The sequence below is a fragment of the Blennius ocellaris genome (genome assembly GCF_963422515.1).
Source record: "Blennius ocellaris genome assembly, chromosome: 1".
In the NCBI taxonomy this organism is placed as follows: domain Eukaryota; kingdom Metazoa; phylum Chordata; class Actinopteri; order Blenniiformes; family Blenniidae; genus Blennius; species Blennius ocellaris.
The window spans coordinates 13,513,577-13,536,116 of NC_137650.1; the positions used below are offsets into that span (position 1 = coordinate 13,513,577).

At 40.8% G+C, this 22,540-nt stretch overlaps 1 protein-coding gene across 2 annotated transcripts in view; it reads right to left on the reverse strand.

The window, feature by feature from the left end:
• ccdc102a (coiled-coil domain containing 102A) overlaps positions 1-22,540 on the reverse strand; it is a 73,150-nt gene that overhangs the window by 44,787 nt on the left and 5,823 nt on the right. Inside the window, exon 2 of one of the 2 annotated variants that reach the window (XM_080506747.1) lies at positions 8,844-8,942. The exons of the other annotated variant lie outside the window; for it this stretch is intronic. The gene's annotated coding sequence lies outside the window, so the exon portion shown is untranslated. The remainder of the gene's footprint in view (positions 1-8,843; positions 8,943-22,540) is intronic. 2 annotated transcript variants of the gene reach the window in all.

Genomic DNA, 22,540 nt, shown 5'->3' on the forward strand with positions numbered 1-22,540 from the left:
TAATAATTGTTTCAATTACTTAGATCTGCTTTATTACGCTCAATTTTGGAAACAGAATTAAAATTTGCTTTGCCAGACACGCGAATATATATCGTGTACCCCCCACCCTCTGGTCTACTAATACGCGAGTCTGAATTATTTTTTTGAAGGTAATGAGCTAAATAATGTCGCTACTTCACCAGCAGACACATTAAGTAAATGTTGCCACAGGGAAGAACACCACCAGAAAACACTGAGTTACCTTTACTTTCCCCTCAATCCTGCAGGATAAAGTGAAGGTGAGAGAGAATCAGGTGGTGACGGGCTGCACAGTATCAGGTGAACATTCGACAAAGTTCAGGACTGCAACATGTTAACTACATTTGGTTGCATGTAATAAGCTTTTCCCCTCAGATTATAGATCACATGTACAACTCATAATGGAACCCGCAACACTTGTAATATGGCTTTTATATACATTTTCATTGATATTCATATTTATTTCAATATGTTCCAATGAGACATTACGTTAGAAATCTCTTTTTAAGCATTTCGATATGAGTTTTATCCTGCACTGTCTTTCCCCCTGTGGAAAATCCCCTCTTTCTGGTGTAGTTACAAAGTACACATCAAATATAACATTTTTCTTTGTTTTCCTCTAACTAAGATTGTTCATTCTGAGTCTATGATTCCTTCAAAAAGCAGAACGTTGCCTTCAATATGTAAAGTATTACAGTGTCTGGCCCTGATTCTGTTGAAAATGCTGCCAAAGCTGCAGTTTGGTAAGGTCGACTCAGGATACGGGATCTTTTTGTACTCCAACTGCAAAATTTAATTTAGTTTGTAAAGGCCACCTAATGGGGTGATTGACAGCTGACATTTCTTTATAACTGGAGGGAAACGGGATTCCTCCAACAGAAACAGAAAAATGTCTACAGACTGTATCAAACTCCAGAGCCTCTCTTGATGAATGACCTCGATGAACTGTGATTCAGGCCAACTCAGACAAAGTGACAACTGAGACAGAAGGATCGATAAAAGCCCGTCAGTCCAATGAAAGGTCCGATCCCAGCGTGACACATTCGTTGGCCAGCAGTTGCCTTGACAACCGAAAACCGACAACAGGCAGCATTACTCTTATAACAGTGTTTAATAGCACGACATGCCTGCTGGTGTGACCAGAGTCTGCACAGAAAAGATGCAGCACTGGTCTGCAGACAAGAGTCTTTCTAGGACTCAATAAATTCACAGTGTAACTAATTTGATTTACAGCTTAAACTGATGACACACACCCAACAAACTAAAGAAAATCACGGCATGCGTCTCAAAACAACACTGAAAAGTGCCACATTGCAGTGCCTAAAACACCCAACCATTGCAAATCTTGTGGGCATTTAAAAGAAGTGTGATAATACTGACGTGGGAAGTGAAGCTGCAGCCAAGGTCCTCTGTGGCCAAAACCCAAATGTCATGCCGGAGTTTAACAGGTACCAGTGTAGAAGTCTTGTAGAAGCAAGGAGGTTATGAAAGAAGATATACACTCCAACCTTCACTGTGCTGAAACTACAAACAAGAGGCTTTTAGAAAGACAAGCTCTAAAAATGTGTGATAAACAAAAGTAAGCCCTGTTTTCTAAAGGCCGCAAGACAAGTAAGGCTGAGCCGTAAAAGCATGTCATGTGTTCGGAGAAAAGGGTTTCTTAAAAGTAAAGCAAACAATATATCTGAAATAACCCCAGGATGTGCTTCAGTACAGAAGTGACTGATTTCATATTGTATGAAGATTTCAGTCCCTGATGTTGATATTCAACTAAAGGGGGGAAAAACTTGGGAGATTTATTCCTCAAACCCAAGTTTTCTGTAGCTGAGAATAAAAAAGGTTGACGCTTAATAATTTATTGATGTCAACAAGTCAGTCAAATCATAAAATAATAACCAGGAGTAGGTCACCCCAGACACACTGCCAAACCCACCGCCATGACAGAGGGATGATCTGTGGAATGACTGGAAAAATCATAAACACACAACATGATGAAAGTTACATCCGCCTCTTCACATCATCCATTCAACAACTTCCTCCCTAAAAGGGATTTGTTTTCGACTCTTTTATAAGTGTATAAATCAAAAGAGAACAATCAATCATCTCTGGTCGTTCTGAGCACCAACGTCACAAACACACAGTCGCCACGTATCTGAGAATTATATGATGAAGACCACTGGCAGCTTTAGGACGTCTATTAGGTGAAGAAATTGACATTCCAGGGCTGCAACAAGTATTTTGCTAATTGTTTAATCTATAGATTATTTTTTACAATTATTTGATAAATTCTTTGTCTGCTTCTTTAACAAACATTTTTGTTTTGCCTTTGTTTACTCAGATAAAGTATTAAGAACATGTTTTCATGAAGAAATAGAAAAACACCAAAATAATTGTGCATTTTACTGCGCCAAATTTCTGTAAAATAGCTCAAAAGGAACACAGTGAGCTTAATAAATGTTTAATTAGCAACAACTGGAGTGGACACATTTCTAAACTGCTGTGTCAACCTTGTCCCAGTTTGCAGGTCACATGTCTTTCTTGTGTCTCTCTCTTCTCTCGTTTCTTGAGCATTTCGCCAGCAGCCTCCACCATTTTGCTGAAAGCCTCGTCTTTGCTGTGGTGCACTTGACACAAAACAAGGCCAACTATTGGCTGTTGGCTGCTTCTCCTGCTGTGCTGGTAGATTACAGCCACACGTGGCTCATTACTGCCACCTAGCAGAAAAAAAAAAAAATTGTATTAACCAGCTAATCAATGTCTATCAATGCCTATTTCAAAAACTGATTTTAATCAATGAAATTGTTCAGTTGTTTCAGCTCGGGTAGATGTATGCATCTTTAATTGGTTTTCATGGAGGTCGGTATAACAGTACCTTCTTTACTGACAACATGTCTTCTCCGCCAAATGGGATGTCACATTTGTCAAATGGACTCAAAAAAAAATCATAGTGCAACAATTCTTTTTGATTAAATCGAGACAGGAATGATAAAAAGTTCAGGACGAGGATGGGTTATACCAATATCAGCAATTAATTCTTCAGTTCTATTTAAGATCACCATTAAAGTGACCGATCAATGACGACAGACGACGGTAAAGAAGGGGCAGCGGCAGCCAGACAGGGAGTAAAGACCTTCCGATCACACAGGAGACTGAATGTGAAGGAGTCATGAATTTTTTAAGAAGATCCAATCGGCAATGTAACTAAGAGCAGTCGTGAGCAGCATATTGTGCCAGTGGGGAGCTGTAGCAGGGCACTGCGCTCACTGCCGGGCCATCAAGGAGGCATTTACTAGTGTTTCAATGTGGGGAGATGCACAAAAGACCGAGTGCATCTGTGATGCAGCACTCTACCCTCTCGTTCATTTCAATGAGGCCGTCAGTCTGACAGTGGTTCACCAGATGGAGGGGGTCTGTCAGAATAACAATGGGTCATCCAGTGAGAATTTAAAGCTGACTCAACACAAAGTAACACAGAACAGCAAGACACTCCGGTAAAATAACGCAGCGGGTGTATCAGAATTCACAGGGTGTTTGAGTGTGTGTGGCTGTCTCAACACAGCAGATGGTAATGGAGAGCCTCTGTCAACAGGGCAGGGTTTCCCCGATTGGTCATAAACACACACACACAATCAGCCGACATAGATACACACACACACACACATAGTGCCAACCGCCTACCTACCATCTGCCATGTTAGACAGTGATACGCAGTGATTTGCACACACTTGTTTTCACTTAATGGGGTCTTCCTATTTATGCATGCAACAGCCTCTTATCTGATTATTACCCTCACATAGGGGTTTAACCTTTATCTGACCCCCCTTCAAAACCACGTGTTCACACTTAAATTCATGCATTTTCGCGACGATGGAGGCTAATAAAGAAGTATAAGACCGACATACACACGCACACACAAATGGCAAACATTTCAGAGACATTGCATTGAGTTTCGTTCATGTCTTCCAGGTTTCCTACAACCTCAACAACAGTGACGACCTACGCCTGACCCCGTCGACAGTTTAACCTCACAATCATGTCTCATTCCCATAGACTTGACACATGTCCCCACAAAGACGACAAGTCCCATATTGATGAATGAGTTACAAGAATTCAGTCCCCACAACAGTAATAAAAACCCAACTGCACACACGTCCGCTTACACACACCTTATTTACAGTCAGACAGCAACAGATGAGATGAGGAGAGCAGCAGAGAGGAACGAAGGAGGGGGCGCTCGTTTTTTGTGTGTGTGTGTGTGTGTGTGTGTGTGTGTGTGTGTGTGTGTGTGTGTGTGTGTGTGTGTGTGTGTGTGTGTGTGTGTGTGTGTGTGTGTGTGTGTGTGTGTGTGTGTGTGTGTGTGTGTGTGTCTGTGTGTCTGTGTGCCTGACAGGAATGAGCGCAGATAGATTAATTTACTTCATTGTAGGAATGTGTAAAACACAGTGTCATTCATCAGCAGCCTGTAGTAACTTGCAGTCCTCCACATGTGTGCACATCCAACTGATGATGTGGGAGTCTTTGACTTGCCGTTTCAGATCAGAGCAGCGAGGGACTGCTGCAGCCCACAATGAGCAAAACAAGATTGACTAACATTGACTTGAATTTGAATTGCAAGGACATTAGTGCAGCTGACTTCATCATATGATTTACTTTAATACTTGAATAATTAACAGCAGTGTGCCAGGTCAGCAGGAAACTGATTTTTTTTTTCTTTTCAGTCAGTCAAACCACTGTACCTGCAAATATACTTTATTTCTTTATAATCAGTCGGTGATTTTTAAATCATTTATCAACGTTAATACCTAACTACAAGCACAAGTATCCAAGAAAAAAGTGGCAAATTCTTGCTCCTGAGAAACATTTCACATTTTGTACTTCTTCACAGGTAATAAAGAGAAAAAAGAAAGCTGAGACTGAATATCAATCAAAGACAGTGGTTGGCTTTAATTCGGGCAGCATGATATTCGGTGACGATGTGATATGCTAACATATGATATGTTGTTTCGTATTGCAATAATGATGTGATTTAAGATGAAGACACGCATTTATGTAGATGATGTTTCCATCTTTGTGCTATGTGATTTGTTCTTGGAAATAACAGTGCTTTCTCTCCCACTCCCTCAATAATAGATTGTCATATATTGTGCAACTTAAAGTGAATTAACTGAAGCTTTACTGTATTTTGTACTTTCTTTGACATGATCTCAAAGACTTAAACAAGAAATGATGTGGTTCTCTGCTGAAAGAGGGGGTTCTGAAGCACACACACACACAAACACACACACACACAAACACAAAGCAGTAAATCTCACTTATTTATGCACCGTCTTTGTCTGGCCAGCTTCTGTCACCACCTGTTCCCTTCCCCTTTTCATGCCAGCACAGTGACGGATGTCTCTGGACGGGTAATCAAGCCGGCATTTATTCCAGATCAGCTGATGGTTAAGATGATGGATGGAGGTTGTTGGTGCACATGGCCGAGCTGCTGCAGCCGGAGCGCTTTCATCTCAGAGAGGCTCTACGAGACGCAACAGGAAACCAACAAGTGCGCAACCACAAACACATGTGCGAGGCAGAGTTGTGTCTCAAGACTCTTGTCAGATTAAAGCAAGTGTTACATGGCGAAAGTTGTCTCGGGCTCAGATTTGACACAAATCGTAAGACATTACACTTTCTTCAGCCACACAAAACAGAACTTACATTTTCATATCACTGCGGAAATGTTGATCTTTCACTATGTCATAACCAACCACAAAGAGATCGCCTCTCAAGATCGCAAACAAAAGTCAGTGGTGATTCCAGTACAACACAGTATCGGGCAAAGCTTGTACACTTGTATTTACCCGACAGATCCAAACTGCTTTACTACATTTCATGTCATTCAGCTGTGCAAATGCACCAACTAGGAATATTGCAGCTGGCAAAACAACGTCTGCTCCTATTCTAAAACTTCTTCAGAAGATATCTTCGGTGAGTGTTCATTGGTTGAACCAAATAAGAAATAAGAAATATAGACAATACAGTGATTAACAGGCCTGCTTCCCTGTCAGAATAGCTGGAATTACTCTTGGGCCTGGAGTTTGCACTCCAGTTCTGCGTCTGGACTGGATGTCTTAATATCATTGAGCTTTCTCCTTCAACACAAAGATATGCTTATTAGATCACTTGGTAAAGTGGCGAGTGTAATTGTCAGCACGAATACAGCAAAGTGAAAGCAACACAGTGAAAGAAAATTTGAATTCAAAGACAGAGATTTGGTCTTCACTCGAAATGTGTAGTTAATGTTACATTTTCTACATAATATCTCAGAAAGGAAACCAAAAGTTTGCACCCTACCTGACTTTGGTATGATATTGGTGAGGCTACAACTGCTGATCAATAACCAAGCAATACATTTTCTTTTTCCCTCCCATTTCTCAGAGCTTCTCTTCAGCTTTGGATTTGTCTTTTTTCTCCTCATTCTCTGCCCAACCTCCATGTGAACCCCACCCTCAGTCATCACAGGGTCCATAAAACAGCACAAGCAGCCAGCGGGTCGACGACGAGGTAATAAACTCTTTGACAGAACATCTGCCCCCTTTGGACATATGCTGTACGGCCCAAAGTCTGAAAGTTCAACCTCATCTCAGATATTTCTGACAGTCCAAACAAATCATCAGACCACACCAGGTCACGCCGTAAAGCTGCTGTCGGTCCAGCGCTATCATGACCTCCACCGCTGTTTATTCCCTAACGTCCTCTTATCTTGCAGAAATGAGCAGAAGTCAGAGTCTGACCTGAACGGGTTAACAGATAAAACTTCTTGAAGATGGCAGAAAACACAGATTTATGCAAATGTGACCAGCATGCCACGATACAAGATTTCCCGCATTGCTCACCAACAAGTCCTTGTGTTGCAGAGAAACAGCATCTGTGCTTGTTTGGTTAAATCAGAACCAATTCTTGAAGAACTGTCTGGCTCAGTGTGACGGGCTGGGCCTGTGAGCCTCGACCACATAAAAAAAAAAAAAAAAAAAAAGAAGCTCAATTGTTCCGACATCTGACTCACAGGCTTCTTTCACTTGTCTCGATCTGACCTTCTGTTCTGTGAGACACTCCCCCCATGATTGTCGGAGTTTATTACAAGAGGCAAACCCTGCTGCTCTTTACAAGTTGCTGGGTAAATGTGACATGTGCCGAGTACGGAGCCTGTCTGAAGCACCACAGAGATTCTTCCTCGACTTCCTCCTCCCTCCTGTCATCACGCTGGGTTGAATTGGCGCAGATGACACAAGAAGAAGGGAATGCATCTCTGCGTTATGAGGGACACTGGATTGAGAACAGGAGTGGTCCTGATGTGCTGTGGGAACAAGGCCGCTTCCAGAGATTATGGTATCAATTACTATGTAACCGGACTTCTGCTCACACAAGAATATTTCAATAACTTCTGCATATATTCCCTAGATTTTATTCGCCCTCATATTACAACTCGCCATGTCTGTATAGGATGTTGCCAAACGACTGGCTTCTTCACCAAAACTATCGTCTCGTCAACATTGTGCGTTAATCAAAGTCGTGATGGCGTAAACTACTGACCTGTTGTAAAAAACCTTATCAGAAAGGTCATGTTTGCTCATGTCATTTAACAGTACAGGAAGTTTTTCAGGTGACAAAATACTGATAGAATGAAAGCTTACCGTATTTTCCACACAAAAGAGCGCACCTGAATATAAGCCACACCCGCAAAAAATTTTATAAAAATACACACTTGACGATAAGCCGCAGGAGTCCATGTTGTAATAGGGCAACATGGACAATAATAATGTAATAAGAATTTCACTGCAGGAACGCAGGGAGTGCTCACATTTTTTTTTATCAATTCTCGCAAATATGTCTTTCATAGTGATGGAAATTCCTGCACACAACTCTGTGTTGTGCCCTGTGCGCCTGCTGCGAAGCGCAGAGTGCGACACACAGAGAGACAGATACATAATCTCCAATCGTTTTATCTCTGTTGATAAAGTATTTTAATGATTATTTGCTGATTGTGATTCTGAGAAGCAAGATTTCTCACCCATGGGGTCCAGCACACGAGTTGAACGCAACATTCACAGCAGTCAGCTGCTGGAGCTCCGGACCACGGGAAGCAGCACAAGACGAGCTCACGAAGAGCAGAAATGTCACTTTTAAGGCACATTTTGGAGGAGCAGAGGTGCTAAAAACAGCATGTATCTACATGCCGAAGTAGAATCTGGCAGCATGAAGCCTGTTAACCCGTAAAAATCCATAAATTAGCCGCATCGTGTTATAAGCCGCAGGGTTCAATGCGTTGGAAAAAAGTCACGGCTTATAGTCCGGAAAATATGGTAGTTTATTAGACAAACTGGCTTTGCTTTGATGGAATTCTCTAACTAATTTCATATTTCTGATTCAGAGGGAAATCTCTCAACAGCAGTGGAAGGATTTCCATTAAGATCATCACAAATATTCACATTTGCCATCAAGCAACAATCTTTCTTTACTTTTGAGTAAGCCTTAAGATGTCCATAAAATACTTGCAGCATGAGTGTGTACAACAATCTAACCAGTATTGGTTTCCCACCAAGTGCTGCATTACGATACTGCATTAGTCGAAATGACTGAATATATTAGAGGTCATTCGACACACAGTTTCAGTCTTTGGCGTTTGACACCTGACTGTTTAACTATCCTCAGCAAACCTCAGAAGATTAAAAGATGCTTTGTCAAGTAGTGACCCTCCGAGCTAATTAAGAAATTCGGATTTCCAAGGTGCGATACCTAATCACAGTAAAACGACAGTTGTTGTTCCAACATCCAGTAGTTACCAGGCATCGTCTCAGCTGAGGCCTGCTCTGTCACAGCAAGATCTCCTTTCACACCGACTGCTTGTCAAGATGGATTTACTCTCCGAGCTTAAGCTGAAGCTGCAGAACAGAAATACAAAGCACATGTGGGATGTCCAGCAGCACAGACTGATTCATGGTATGTATTGGAAATTACCACAGCGACATGGGTTTTATGGAGTCCATGAAAAACAGTAAGTCAACATGTGACAGGTTCCGATTCAGATCTCGTACATAACGGCATTTATGACCCCACTCCAAAGACTAAATCACTCGTTTGCTGACATTCTGCAAAAATAAATAAATAAAAACTTTCACAAAGAGCAGCACTGGCCAATATGTACAGGACTAATGTATCTAATGTACAGGACAAAGCTTTGTGAATCTTACCATTATATTAAAGATTAGCTGACGGGGCCGTTCTCCATCTCTAATGCACGCCTCATCATTTCGGCTTTGGCTCCAAGCTTCTACATCAAACCTTTTTCCTCTTCCAAGTCACGGCATTCTTGAAACTGAGCCAGTGAAAGATTTACAAACTTCAAAGCTGAGCATGAGAATTTCACTTCGTTTTCCCCCGACTGAAAAAAAACAAAAAAAACAAAAAAAACAAGCTGATTCGCAGGAGGAAATCTGTATGTGGGCTTGTAAACAGTCATCTATCCGAGACACCTCATCAAGCTTGATTATCTTAATTCCAGTATCAAAGACAAAGAACAGACTGATCTGAGCCGTAACAATGTGATGATGGAAGAGACCTGGCAGAGGTTTGCAGTAATAACTCCTTCATTTACTGTACTTAAGTCTTTAAATGCACAAGACGGGCTCGGGGGGAGTTGGGACATTTTCTTTCGATCTCCAGCTATTAATCTTTGACCATTTTCAATGTCAAGAATGTCTCTTGTTTTCCTCAGAACAGTCATAAGCACTCAGGACCTGAACCATGGTCAACTGTTCTCCACGGTCACATAGAGGGAAATTACCAGTCAAGAAAAAAGTATGTCAACCACTTGATAGTCCCTGGTTGGCTGCAATAATTAGTCATGGAGCCTTAACTGATTTTCATCTGAAATCAGAAGTATGCGCCACGTCCGACCACATAAATACACATCTTTGTTCAGCACAGTTATTAAACATTCAGAGCCATGCAGGGGAAAGGAAGTGAGGAGACCCGTGACTCAAAACAAAACAAAAAAAGAAGCTAATTGGGGTCAGGAGTCACAAATCTTATGTTTAGTCAGAGAGGTGTGAAGCTACTTTGACCTGTAAGGTCAACCTTTTGAATTTGATATTCACACATGCATCTGTTTGTGCTAATCATGTCTGAAAATTGAGATGTCTGAATCAAAATAAGTTACGCAGTCATCTCAAACACTATAGGAACTAACCAGTCTAGAGTTTGACAATCTTCTGAAATAAAACAAAATGAAATAAAACAATGAAATAAAATATTTATACCCATGACTATTCTCCTTAGAAGTGGAAGCTCATGTAAATGGATTTACCAAACTCTGTTTTATGACTCACGTTTACTCAAGGTTATCTCAACTCAAGGTCAACTATTCAACAAGACAATATGAATGCGTCTGTGCAGCAGCTGAAGCGCAGTAGAAGTTGGCTGTTACCATGGCCAAATAATCTTGACCATGGAAGTAAATCTACGATGGAATAGCTGCGAAACAAAGAAAATCTACATTTTGATTCAAAGGATATACTGAAGATTGAGCTCAAATAACAGCGAAGGTTAAGCTGTAAGCTGTTCAGGTTCACGAGGAGGAACTCGAGGTTATTTGCCAGAGAAGGTTGGACCCATTTTTTAAACGGAGATTTCTCAGAACAATACTGAAAAAAACCCACTGTAAATGTTTAATCAGTGGTTGATAAGCAGGTAGCCTGTGAGCTGACCTGTAAGAATGTTGAATCTTTCCCATTGATTAAAATGTTTAATGTAGACACTAAATGCCATTTTTCAATAAAACTAAATCATTTTAATAAGACACACCATATAGATCTGAAAGTCGATTGTACCAAGATACTGCAGTTGAAAGCCAGCTTTTAGTTTGTTACCACAATTATATTAGCATGAGTTAAAAAAATTAAAATAAAAAACCCTGAAAGCTGTAGGAATCTCAATGCTTGAGAAGCGACAGGATTTCTCCAACATTAGTCAGAAAAAATTCACTGTATCACCAGTGATTTCAGTGTAAATGCTTCATTCAATACATTTTAGACTAGGTTTTCAAAGAAGTGTCTTCAATCTGAACAGTTTCAAAGTGCAACCTAACTGAGATCATACAGGCTGATTGAATACCCTCAACAGAAAGGACTTGAAAATCACCAATTTAATATCTTTATTCAATAAACATTTAAAATCATCACAATTATCTGCCTTGTTATAGGTTAAACAAACTGTGTTTGTCTTTGTTGAACATCCATTTCTTATAACGTCTGGCTGTTCACTATTCTGATCATATAAAAGCAGGATCAAAGCATGAGAGACGTTCAGATTGTGTGTTCTTCGATTTCGACACAAGTTAAAATACCATTGACCACATTCACTATTTCAATGCTGTGTTTGATGAGATTATTCACAAAAAAGTGTGACATTCACATAATAAATAATGCAACTTCTTTTGTAAATAATTGTGTAAAAATAACTCAAGATGTCCACCATAGCTTCCAAGAGACTTCTGAGTCTACTAACAATAAATAACTCACCGGGGCTCCAGTTGTGCTCATATCACCGCTCAGTGTTTCTGTCTCGTTCCATTTCATCATAAATCTGTGTGCTCGAGGCTAACAAGCGCATGTCAAGGTATGTAGAGGTCAGCATGCGCTCGCTCTTTCCAGAAAATAGCTTTTCTGTTAAAATACGTCTATGTGGAAGCCTGGTGTTTGAGTGGAGGGTCACGCTGCCGTAAACGGTCACTTGGCTCTCAGGGTTTTAAGTGCCCGCTCCTTCTGCTTATTCAAGTGCCTCTGAGGCTTTGTTGATTTGATGTAATGGTTTACTGGCTCCGGTTCCCACTGAACGAAGTATAAAGAAGTATGAAAATACATTGAAATGCAAACACTGCTCTGGCAAAGGAATGTCAAGCTCTGATGGTTTGTTTGTACGTTTTGGTGGTAAAGTGTAGAGCATGGAGATGACAGCTGTGGAACCATGGACTATATATACTTACATGGAAGTACAGTCTGACCTTTCGAGAGAAAGGCACAGAAATCTGTGGAAGATTGCCAAAACTTTCTCCTTCGTCTGAAAACATTCATCTGGGCACTTTATTGTATTGGGCGGCATCGCCCTGGAAGACTTCTTATGAAAATTGTTCTTTTCACAGTAAAGATTCCACTTTTCTTAGTTTGTGAAATGAAATGAAAAATGACCGCAATTCAATAAGTAAATGGGGTTAAGAGAAGGTGTCAGGTCAATATACGTTTTCATTTATTCAAATGTAATCAGATTTTGTGGCTCCTTTCAACAAAGTCAGTCGGTTTCATGCCACGGTTCACAACTTTGTACGACTTGAAAATACAAGCAAGAATGAAAGTATTATAATCTATCAATATGAAAATAATTAACCGTCTTGGAAATGCACCTTGTGGAAGTTATGAAATGAAATCCAGAAGAGTACATGGCCACAAAGGATGAGCATCTCAGTTGAAAATATTTTATACATTTTGGTCTTTTTATTATTTGGCATCAGTTAAAATCCCTCACAATTGAAATGTTGATTGTTATCAAAGACAACTGCTTGGAAATTACATTTCCTTTCTTTTTTCAGTTATGTTAAATCAAATTGATCGGCAAAGCTACTGGTCAACTTGTGAAATATTCACAGTACTTAACTGAACGTTGCAGAACTTGCAGAGGCTGACAAAGCTCATAAAAACCCGTTTAAAAGCGGACATATTTTTCCAACTCCAAGTCAACTCTTGGAAGCGACAACATAACGGTGAGGCCAACGGTTGGTTTGGTCAGCTCTGCCAAGTATTATTACAGCCATCAATCAAAGAAGGTGCCGCTTACCCACTAAACTCAGGAGGCTTCTGGTTCCAAAGGTTCTCAGTGGAAAAGTTACCATTTACAATCCTATTAATTGTGGTTAACACAGAAAACATCCAGCTGCTGGGGTTTTAATACCCACGTGTTGCATATACCTTGCTGGATAGTCTGTCCTCTTATATGTGTCTTAGAAGACCGTCTAGTGGGAGAACTTCAACTCCCATGGGGCCCCAGGTGTTATTGCAACAAGAGGCTCCACCATAGCAAATTATACAGTACATTCCTGAAGCATGACTCCGGCCACTCTTTTCGTGCACTCGCGTACAGCCTGTGGTTGCACACGGCACACGCCCTGCACGCCAACAGAAACACACACAAACTCATCAAACTCAACATGCACGGCGCGCACACGCACACACACACCCACACAACCAAACACACACACAACCTGGTGCCAGTTCCACACAGAGTCAACTTACTAATGTTGCAAAGACAATTCACACGGATGGGAAATATAGGTGTAATTGTTGGTGTACAATACATGTATTTGCATGTGTATTTATAATATATTGTGTCTACTTATTATGATATTTTTCACTTTATATATGAAGCTTAGTTCAGAGTCTGATGTCTTGCTACATCTTGTATTTTGATTTGTTAATAGGATTAGGCAAAATAAGTGTTTAACTTCAGCCTAAACCCTAAAGGTTTGTAAAATTGTCAATCTTTGGAAGAAAAATTGATCTTGCTTATTTTATTTGGCTGTACACTGACCGAAGAAATAATAATAAAAAACAAAACATATATATATATATATATTTTTTTTTTTTTTTTCATTTCGTGTTTTAACATAAAAATTAATACACTCAAACACTGCTTTGTCACCAGCTGCGATCTGGCACACCAGCAAAATGTGTCTCCTCGACCTTGTGTTTGAGGAGCTGCAGCGTGTTAGAGTGTCCAGCTCAGCACCGGCCGCAGCTTCGGTATCATGTTGCCATCATTTATTCAAAAAGCACAGAGAGACGGAGAGGAGCGGACGAGTTGAGCTGATGGAGGAGCAGCATGATCGATGGAGGCACAGAAACAAGGAGACACTCGGACTACTTCTGCTTCACGGCTCTGCGTGTGACACTTCCATGAAGAATGTCGTCGATGGCCTTACAGCTTGGCCCCACCGTTCAGAAACGGAGCAGCAGAGGTAAAGTCTTCTAATGCCCCTGGAGGGCAAGAAAGATCCACCGTGGAGCACGAAGCACAAACGTGATGTGCAGTCTGATTCCAGGCCCCAAGTAGAAAACAATGCCATAAAGTCTGTTGAGCTATGGAACAAAACAGACTGGAAACAAACAGGAAGCATAACTGGACATTTGCTGCTCGCGAGCAAACATTTAAGCCCTCTAATTAAGTTGGAACCCAGAGAAAAAATGAACTATTTACTTTGAATAAATGCCACAATGTGCGACACATATATTGGGACGCCACCAACTGAGACAGTAAAATTAAAGGAGACTTCCATTAAGGTTATTTCACAACATAACACACTTAGAATGAAGTCTTGAGAGTTTAAACCTTTTTTTTTTTAACATCATAAAGAACACATTTCTGTACAGAATTAATGTTTCTTTCCTGGTTTGAATGTTCAATTTCAAGGTTTAATTTTCAAGCCTTCAACATTTAGATTTTTTTACTTGCCTTTTAATTGTTAATGTTTCTTGTAGCACTTTGAGATTGTTTAAATGTAAATTGTGTTATAATTAAAATATATTACTCATATTATTATTATTATTAGTATTAGTAGTAGTAGTAGTAGTAGTAGTAATAGTAGTATCCTGGGATCCTACATTGGATAACATGGTATAAAAGATGAATGGATGCATGAACTTGCTTATATTGAGAGAACAGTACCTTTAAACTCTTGCAGTCTGCTGCTGTGACCAAGGAAACGATCACAGGAACATCACACCTAACTCTGCATTTAAAAACCTTTTTTGGGAAGCAAGGGGGAATAAATGTCTTCTTTATGGGAAGTTTTGACAAAAAGTAACATAAAAATGATTTAGGACTAAAAGACTGAATTGGAATATCCAACATTTGCTGTTTTCATGTGTTTTCACAAACCGAGTTGTGCAAAAAATGGGCAAATCAATTATTCAATTTGTCGCCCTCACCCTGCACAACCCTCATGTTCGATCATAATCCACGTATTGGACACCCCAGATTGAAGTTTCTTTGTTCGGAGTCACTAAAACTTCACCAGTTTTTTTCTTGAATTGCCTCGCCGCCACCTTCTTCATCTTCATCATCCTCATCCTCATCATCATCATCATCATCATCATCACCATTGTGTGGTTCATAGAAGCGACTTTCCAACGAGCCTCGGCTGATGAGAAAGCAGAGCTAAAAAAAGGTGCATCTCCGCAGGGCTCGTTCAACTTCAAAGCATCTCCCGCTTGGAGAAGCGGAGCGAGGTTTGCATAACGTGTACAATTAGACGGAGGACGCAGCTCGCTTCCGTGGGGGAGATGATGAAATTCTTAAGTGGAGATGGAAAGAGGCAGTATGGCGAAGCAGAACAAAACGACGCGGAGAAAGACCTAAGAGGAGGTCGTACCTTCTCCAGAAATCTTTTTTTTTTTTTTTTAAATCACACGGCTCCAAACTCTTAGCAACAAGTTCTGTTTAAATGTTCTCAGGGCTTTCTTAAACTTTTACATGGCCATAAGTCTCAGCCTAAACTGATCAATAATGTAATGGTATGTGTCCCGTGTGTCAAATAAAAGATGTTTCCACGCTCCTCCTCAGTTGTATATTTACAGAGGACTTTATGGGGCGTTTTAGCATCTTCGGGCTCTTTGCTCTGGTTTTACACTGGTTTCTCGCTGCTCTCGTTCATCTCGCTGACTTTCACACCGTGCAGGAGGAACTGTGCTCACAAACGGCTCCAGCGGCAGTTGGATGCTATTGAATAACTTCGCTCCAGTTCAGTCTGCAAAACACTCACTGAAGTTAACTTTTAACTTTGAATCTACGACTGGAGCACTTAATCATAAGCGAAACTCATCGTCTACTTTCCAGGCCGACTGCTTCACACAACTGAAAACAAAGGTGTGCATATTACTGAAAGTAAGCAAACAGCAGTCGGCAATAGCTTCTTTGTTATGGCATGTCTTCACATACTTAACAGACAGTGTTCTCAAGTGTGACAGAGGTCTGGAGCAGAGGTCACATGATGCGCTGGACGGGACAGGCAGTGTTTGGGTTGCTGTTGTTACTCTACTCCCAGCTGAGAGGCTTTGCAGCTCTGCTCTAATGCTGTTTGGAAAAAACCTCAGATGACCAGGAATTTGTCTGGCTCTAATCTTTTCCCACAAGGAAGCAGAGTTCGAGCCCGTGTGACACAAAGCTCAGCGGGCAGCCGGCCGTGGAGGGATAGAGCGAGTTAACAGGGCCTAATGGGGATCAAAACACTTTTTAAATGCAAGCAAATCAGCCAAAACAGGTCTACGGTACAACGCTGGCACAAGGGGGCTTGGGGATTAAGCCACACAGCCCACCATAATGTGTCACAACAGAAATAAAACTGGATTTAAGCAATTCAATTAAGTTCCCTATGCTAATCCTTAACCCTTAATTGCAACCTTGGTCTTAAAACCACATCCAAACCAACATGCAAAACGCACAGAGTAACACAAGCACATAGGAAACGCTGGTCTTCAAGGCCTTTAAACCCCCTGGAAGACACATCATCCTTTCATTGCCAGAAGTGATATAAAATAAAATGACAATATAAGACAGACCCAGTCTGCCATATTTTCCCACGTTAAGCTTTGTGACAGCGAGTGAATGGGTTTATAAAGTTGCACTTTTTAATGTAGGGGAAGAAACCAGAAACCTCAGAGCGGAACTCAGAAACAAAACAATTAATAAAGGAAAGTGAAGTTTTCTTCACTCCAACACTCACAAATTAAAGTTGGCTTGGTGGCGAGCGCCATCAATTCACAACGAGATGTTGGATTATTTTTTGTGTAGAATTTGCATGTTGTTTCCGAAACACGGAAAACTACCAGTTGGGAAAGATATTTTTCCCAGTTACAGAACGAGTCAAACACATGTTTAATCAAGAGGATTAGATATTATTATAATATATTATTTCTATGTAAATGCATAAATGTCCTGGTGTTGAGTAATGTGATATTTTCTGCAATTTCTTAGATTTTCCATTTTGAAATTCACAGGATTTCAATCAATTTCCCCAGTTATTCAGGGCTATGGAGGTAAAATAAAGTCAAAGGTCTCAGTGAGCTCCTATGAGTTCAGGTATAAGCTGAGCAGAGCGCAAACTCACAATGAAAGATACTGTCGCTTGAATCTCTTTCAGAGTAATGCAACAACCTCCTCACATCTGATCACGAGTTTCAAACAATTTTTGGAGGCAGCAGCTCAGAGACAAACATTTCTCAAATTCCAAATTCTCACAGACGAGTTGCCCGGCGTCCTGCATTTTTCCTTTTACTGAGGGCTTTAATAGTCTATGGAGGTGTAAACGTATGTTGTCGTGCAGAGCGTGCAGTGTAGCAGCTCTCCGAGGAGCCATTAATTATACTCTGCTTTAAGGTTAATTAAGCATTTAAGCAGGTGAGACAGAAAGGTCGGACCAGAGCTGCACATCACTTGCAAACACGGTCTCCTCTTTATTTCAACATCCACACAAGAATCCTCCAGTAGCATCGCACTGTGCCTCAAACCACCACTCAGCACCGCGTCAGAATTTGTTCCAACACTTATCTCAGACATACGTCTCACTCCCGTAGCACCTGGAGCAGTTCTCCATAAAATATGTTAAAATAAGAATAATAACCCTGCAAAATTCACTTCCGTCATGAAGATCTGCTTTGCTCATCACAAAGAGGGAGAGTAAAGCATGCAGTTTATCAGACTTTATAAATCTTTTTAGCTGGCAGCACAATCGTGGACAAAACAATACAATGTGAAAGTAAAATGCCATCATCCGTCTTCATGGGGTTATAGTGCACCATTATTTATTTAAACAGATTTAAAGTCTATACATACACACACACACACACACACACACACAAGTCACTGCCTGATTGAAAAGCACTTGAGTCTTTAGCCCAATGTTTTCAAGTGAAAATGGACATTTTGGGTTTCCATTTCCAAGACAACGGTGCTCGAAGCCACTGAACACACAACTTAGAGACAACACGCTTTAATCCAGAAGACCAGAGCTTCTTCTTTGAAGGGTTTGAGTTTCAGGGGGGTGAGAAAGCACAAAAATCCTGAGTCAATCCTTTCAAATGTATCACAATAACACATCTTAAAATGATTGCAGGTTAGTTTACAGAGTGACAACAGTGCTGCAAGTACTCTGCTACAAAGCAAAGCTAAACATAGATTACTGTTTATGGTGAAAGCAGTTGTAAAGACAAACTAACCAACTGTGTGTTGGTCAGAGGACCCACAGATGGGGATCAGGAAAGAGACACTTTAAAGACATGCTGAGGGGATTAGGGAACCCGATAGGACCTGTCTCTGTGATTTCTGTGTTTGGGGTTGTCCTTGTATCAGCAGAAGCAGCAGAGCGGAAAAGCTGAGTAAATCTGTCTGACCACACACAACACACACACACACACACACACACACACACACACACACACACACACACACACACACACACACACACACACACACACACACACACACACACACACACACACACACTTACATTGACTTACATTATTCCTGCAGACCTACATTAAACTCAAACATTACTTATCCCACCCAAGCGTCACCTTACTCCGACTATACCAAAATACCTAAAACTCCCCCCAAAAAGATGAGAAAAAAACTTTTCCTGCTTTTTTTCCTTGTATTTTTGAAGTCGTTGCTCATCTCCCTCCTTATCAGAGAACATTAATCTGATAAAAAAAAATGTGTGATGACTCATCCAGCTCTCAAGGCAATTTCCTAATTTTGCAGCCGCGAAAAATGTTTGGTTGCATTCCTAAATTTTATTTGGCTAAAAACTAAACAAATCACTATATTTCATCATTGAGACTTGTGTTTGTTTTGTCTACAAAAGATGACAAGTCCCAATTATGTGAGTAGGTGAACAAATTCAGATCTCCACAAATGCAATAAACACACATGGACATAAGTACAAGAGCTGCATGATGTCAGGTTAACCTGCAGTGATACTTCAACATTTGTTCTCCCAAATAATGGTGCTCTTTCTCTTGGCCCCAATTTAGCACAGTTATTATTGTGCCATCTGCTTTTTTTATATTTTCTCATATGTTTACCGTTTTTGTGTTTTTTGGTTGACCGGCTTTGGCTTCACATGAACGTTCTGGTAAATCAGTGATCAGAGAGGCGATGTTCAGCCTTTCATTGAGGCCAACTTGGTGTATTCAAGTGGAAAAGGTTAGGAGCTACTGGTGTACAAGATAAAGCATCCCAGCATTCATCAACATCACTGAGGCATCAGAGGCATTAAACAACAGACTCAAAAAAATGTTTTTATTTTTTTATCATCACACAAAAAAGGAATAAGCCTGTCGGTGAAGTGGTGGTTACACTTTCATCTCACAGTAAGAATAATCCCAGGTTGGGTCCAGGATTTAGGCCTTTCTGAACAGTGATTGCATGTTTCCCCAGGTCCAAACAGACATATTTGAAGCTACTTGGCAACTCGAAATTGACAATTGTTCGTCTGTCTGCCTTTGCCCACTCGGATGAGAGCAGCTAAAACCTGCCACAGCCCTCAGCTGGACGGAGGAGGATAAAAGACAGAGAGAAGAAAAGATTGCACTGGATCAATACCACCAATCCATTAAAATATGTCTGCATCACTCTCTGGTGTTTACTGTTAAGTGGCCAGACTGAAGGGATATCCAAAAAAAGAATAGCAACCACATCCATCCGACTCATTCAGACCAAGAGTTTGGTCAAAGATGGCGGTGGGTTTAAAAGCAGCCTCTTTACATGCACAGTTTATAAGGACTCATTAAAGATGTATGGATGTTGTAAAAGCAAGCAGACCAGATTTACGGCCTCGGATCGAGCAGCAGAATCGGCCATACTGGCGCCAAAAATGTATATCCAGCGGAGGTGAAGCAACCCGCTGAGAGGGAGTGGACTCCAATAAACAGTCTAAAAATAAAGTATTAAAAAAAATAATAATAACAGCACGTGCTTTCAACTGTTAATACATCAATTATCTGTTATAAGTTAAAACAATGCTGCTGGTGCCTAAACTAATGATACACTGGCAAGAAGATGCGACTGGTCACTGTGAAACACAGTAATATGAGTATACACAAGAATAAAAAAAATACAATCATAACCGTTTACTTTCCTGGGTTTGAGTCCAAGCTTACAGGGTTTAACAAGTTTCTCCATAGACACCAGTGAATGAGTCTGGTTGACGTGTTATTAAAAAAGAACGGATGGATGGATGGATGGATAGTTGAAATAATTCTGTAGTGGAATATATGACAGATGTGTAATAACAAATGTGTAATAATCCATATTTCATTTAGCATCTACCTCAATGACATTTTTCTTTCTGAACAATCAAATAACTTTTCTCCCTAAGAAAATGTAATTGAACTTTTAACTGGAATATTTCACACACAAATCCTAAAACTCTCGATGATACTTGTCATTTAACCATTTTTGTTCTTCACTACAGTCCTGACAAGTAAATTTAAAAAAGAAAAGGGATGTCTCTGTGCCATTCAACAAAACATGGGCCTAACAAACAGGATGAGTGTGACCCCCAACCATGAGCAGGACTCCACCCATCACGGCCATCTGCTTCTGCGATCCGCCACATCTGGAAGACAGATCACCTCCAGGCCACCAGAAGCAGCCGCTGACGTCACCACCACGCTTCCACCACGACAGGAAGAGTGTGTGTGTGTGTGTGTGTGTGTGTGTGTGTGTGTGTGTGTGTGTGTGTGTGTGTGTGTGTGTGTGTGTGTGTGTGTGTGTGTGTACATCACACGGTGAGTTATGACTTCTTGGCCAGGATGCAGAATGTGTGGTGAACAATTCAGAGGTCAGAACAAAATTTGCTTGGGCGAGCTTAAGCCTTCTTTTTCAAAAAAAAACAAAACGCTCACTTAATGAGACATTACATTGACTGTCATTCATCTGATTCATGGCCGGGACTCAGACCCAACACTTTGTCCTGACCTAACCCTCACAGAAGGCTCCATACAGAGAGTTTGCCATTTATTTGCATTAATCCTAAAACAAAATGTATAATAACAATCCACCCAAACAAATACAAATGCATATGCACGATAGCTTCTTTTTGATAAAATGCACTGACAAACTCCTAATTGCAAACTCAGCCCAAAAACTACACTAACTGATCACTTTTGTCAAGGTAGGCCAAACTCCCAAAGTACAGAGTGCTGCCAGCCGTTCAGACCTCACAAAGAGAGTGAATCGCACAACCATATTTGAAATGTAGGCATATAAAAAGCTATTCAGTGACAGAAACAGACCAAAGACATTCCACAGTGACTCAAACTCTGCTGCCGGCCATAATTACCAAGTCCCATACAAACACAGCTAAACATAGACATACACACACACACACACACACACACGCACGCACGCACGCACGCACGCACGCACGCACGCACACACACACGCGCACGCACGCACACACACACACACACACACACACACACACACACACACACACACACACACACACACACACACACACACACACACACACACACACACACACACACACACACACACACACACACACACACACACACACACACACACACACACACACAGGGATGAAGACACACAACCAAGAATAAAACAGCTGGTGAACACACACACACACACACACACGCACACAGCAGCTTTCCATGTTCATTCTTTATGGAGTCTGATAACATTTATTGCAATGAGTCAAACCTCAGGCTGTCCTGATGCTAATTAACATCACACTGTTAACTCAGTGTTGGACAAATACTCTGCCCTGTTGCCCACAGTGACAAGATTCCTGGCCTGATATCAAACCCTGCTCCAAGCTGTGTGGGATGTGGAGTTTCTGGTTTACAATTTTGATCAGAAAGCAAAGCTCTTCTGGTAGACTGAAGCAAAACATCAAAGTTACTCCATAAGCCGACTTCATCAACGAGAAAAGTGTACTGATGAATCTTTGATGATTCAATGAGTCTCATACTTTAAAAGTTTTCCATGGATATACTTAAGGAAAGACCGTGGATTTCATCTCAACATACTCAATTCAGACTATTCCTGTACCTTGTGATGGGGGTTGGACACAATCTATAATCAATAATCTGTGTATCAAAGTGTTTAACGTATGTGTGACTAGTGCCATTGTTAGATCCTCGTATAACCCTTGTAGGAAGGAAGTACTGGACACGTTCGCTGTTTAAAAGGTTTTGTGCTCCGAGTCTAATTAGTATTTCCCAAGTAAAATAAATATTGTGGGCTGTTCAATCCCGTCTTTACCCTACTTCCTCCTTTTTTTTTTTCCCCTGAAAGAAAAACTATATTTTGGGTCACAGTGAAACTGGGTTTCTCAAACAATTTGAAAATTATTGCCGTACAAACGGAAATGGCCAATAGGCTGAAAACAATGGGGTTTTCATGT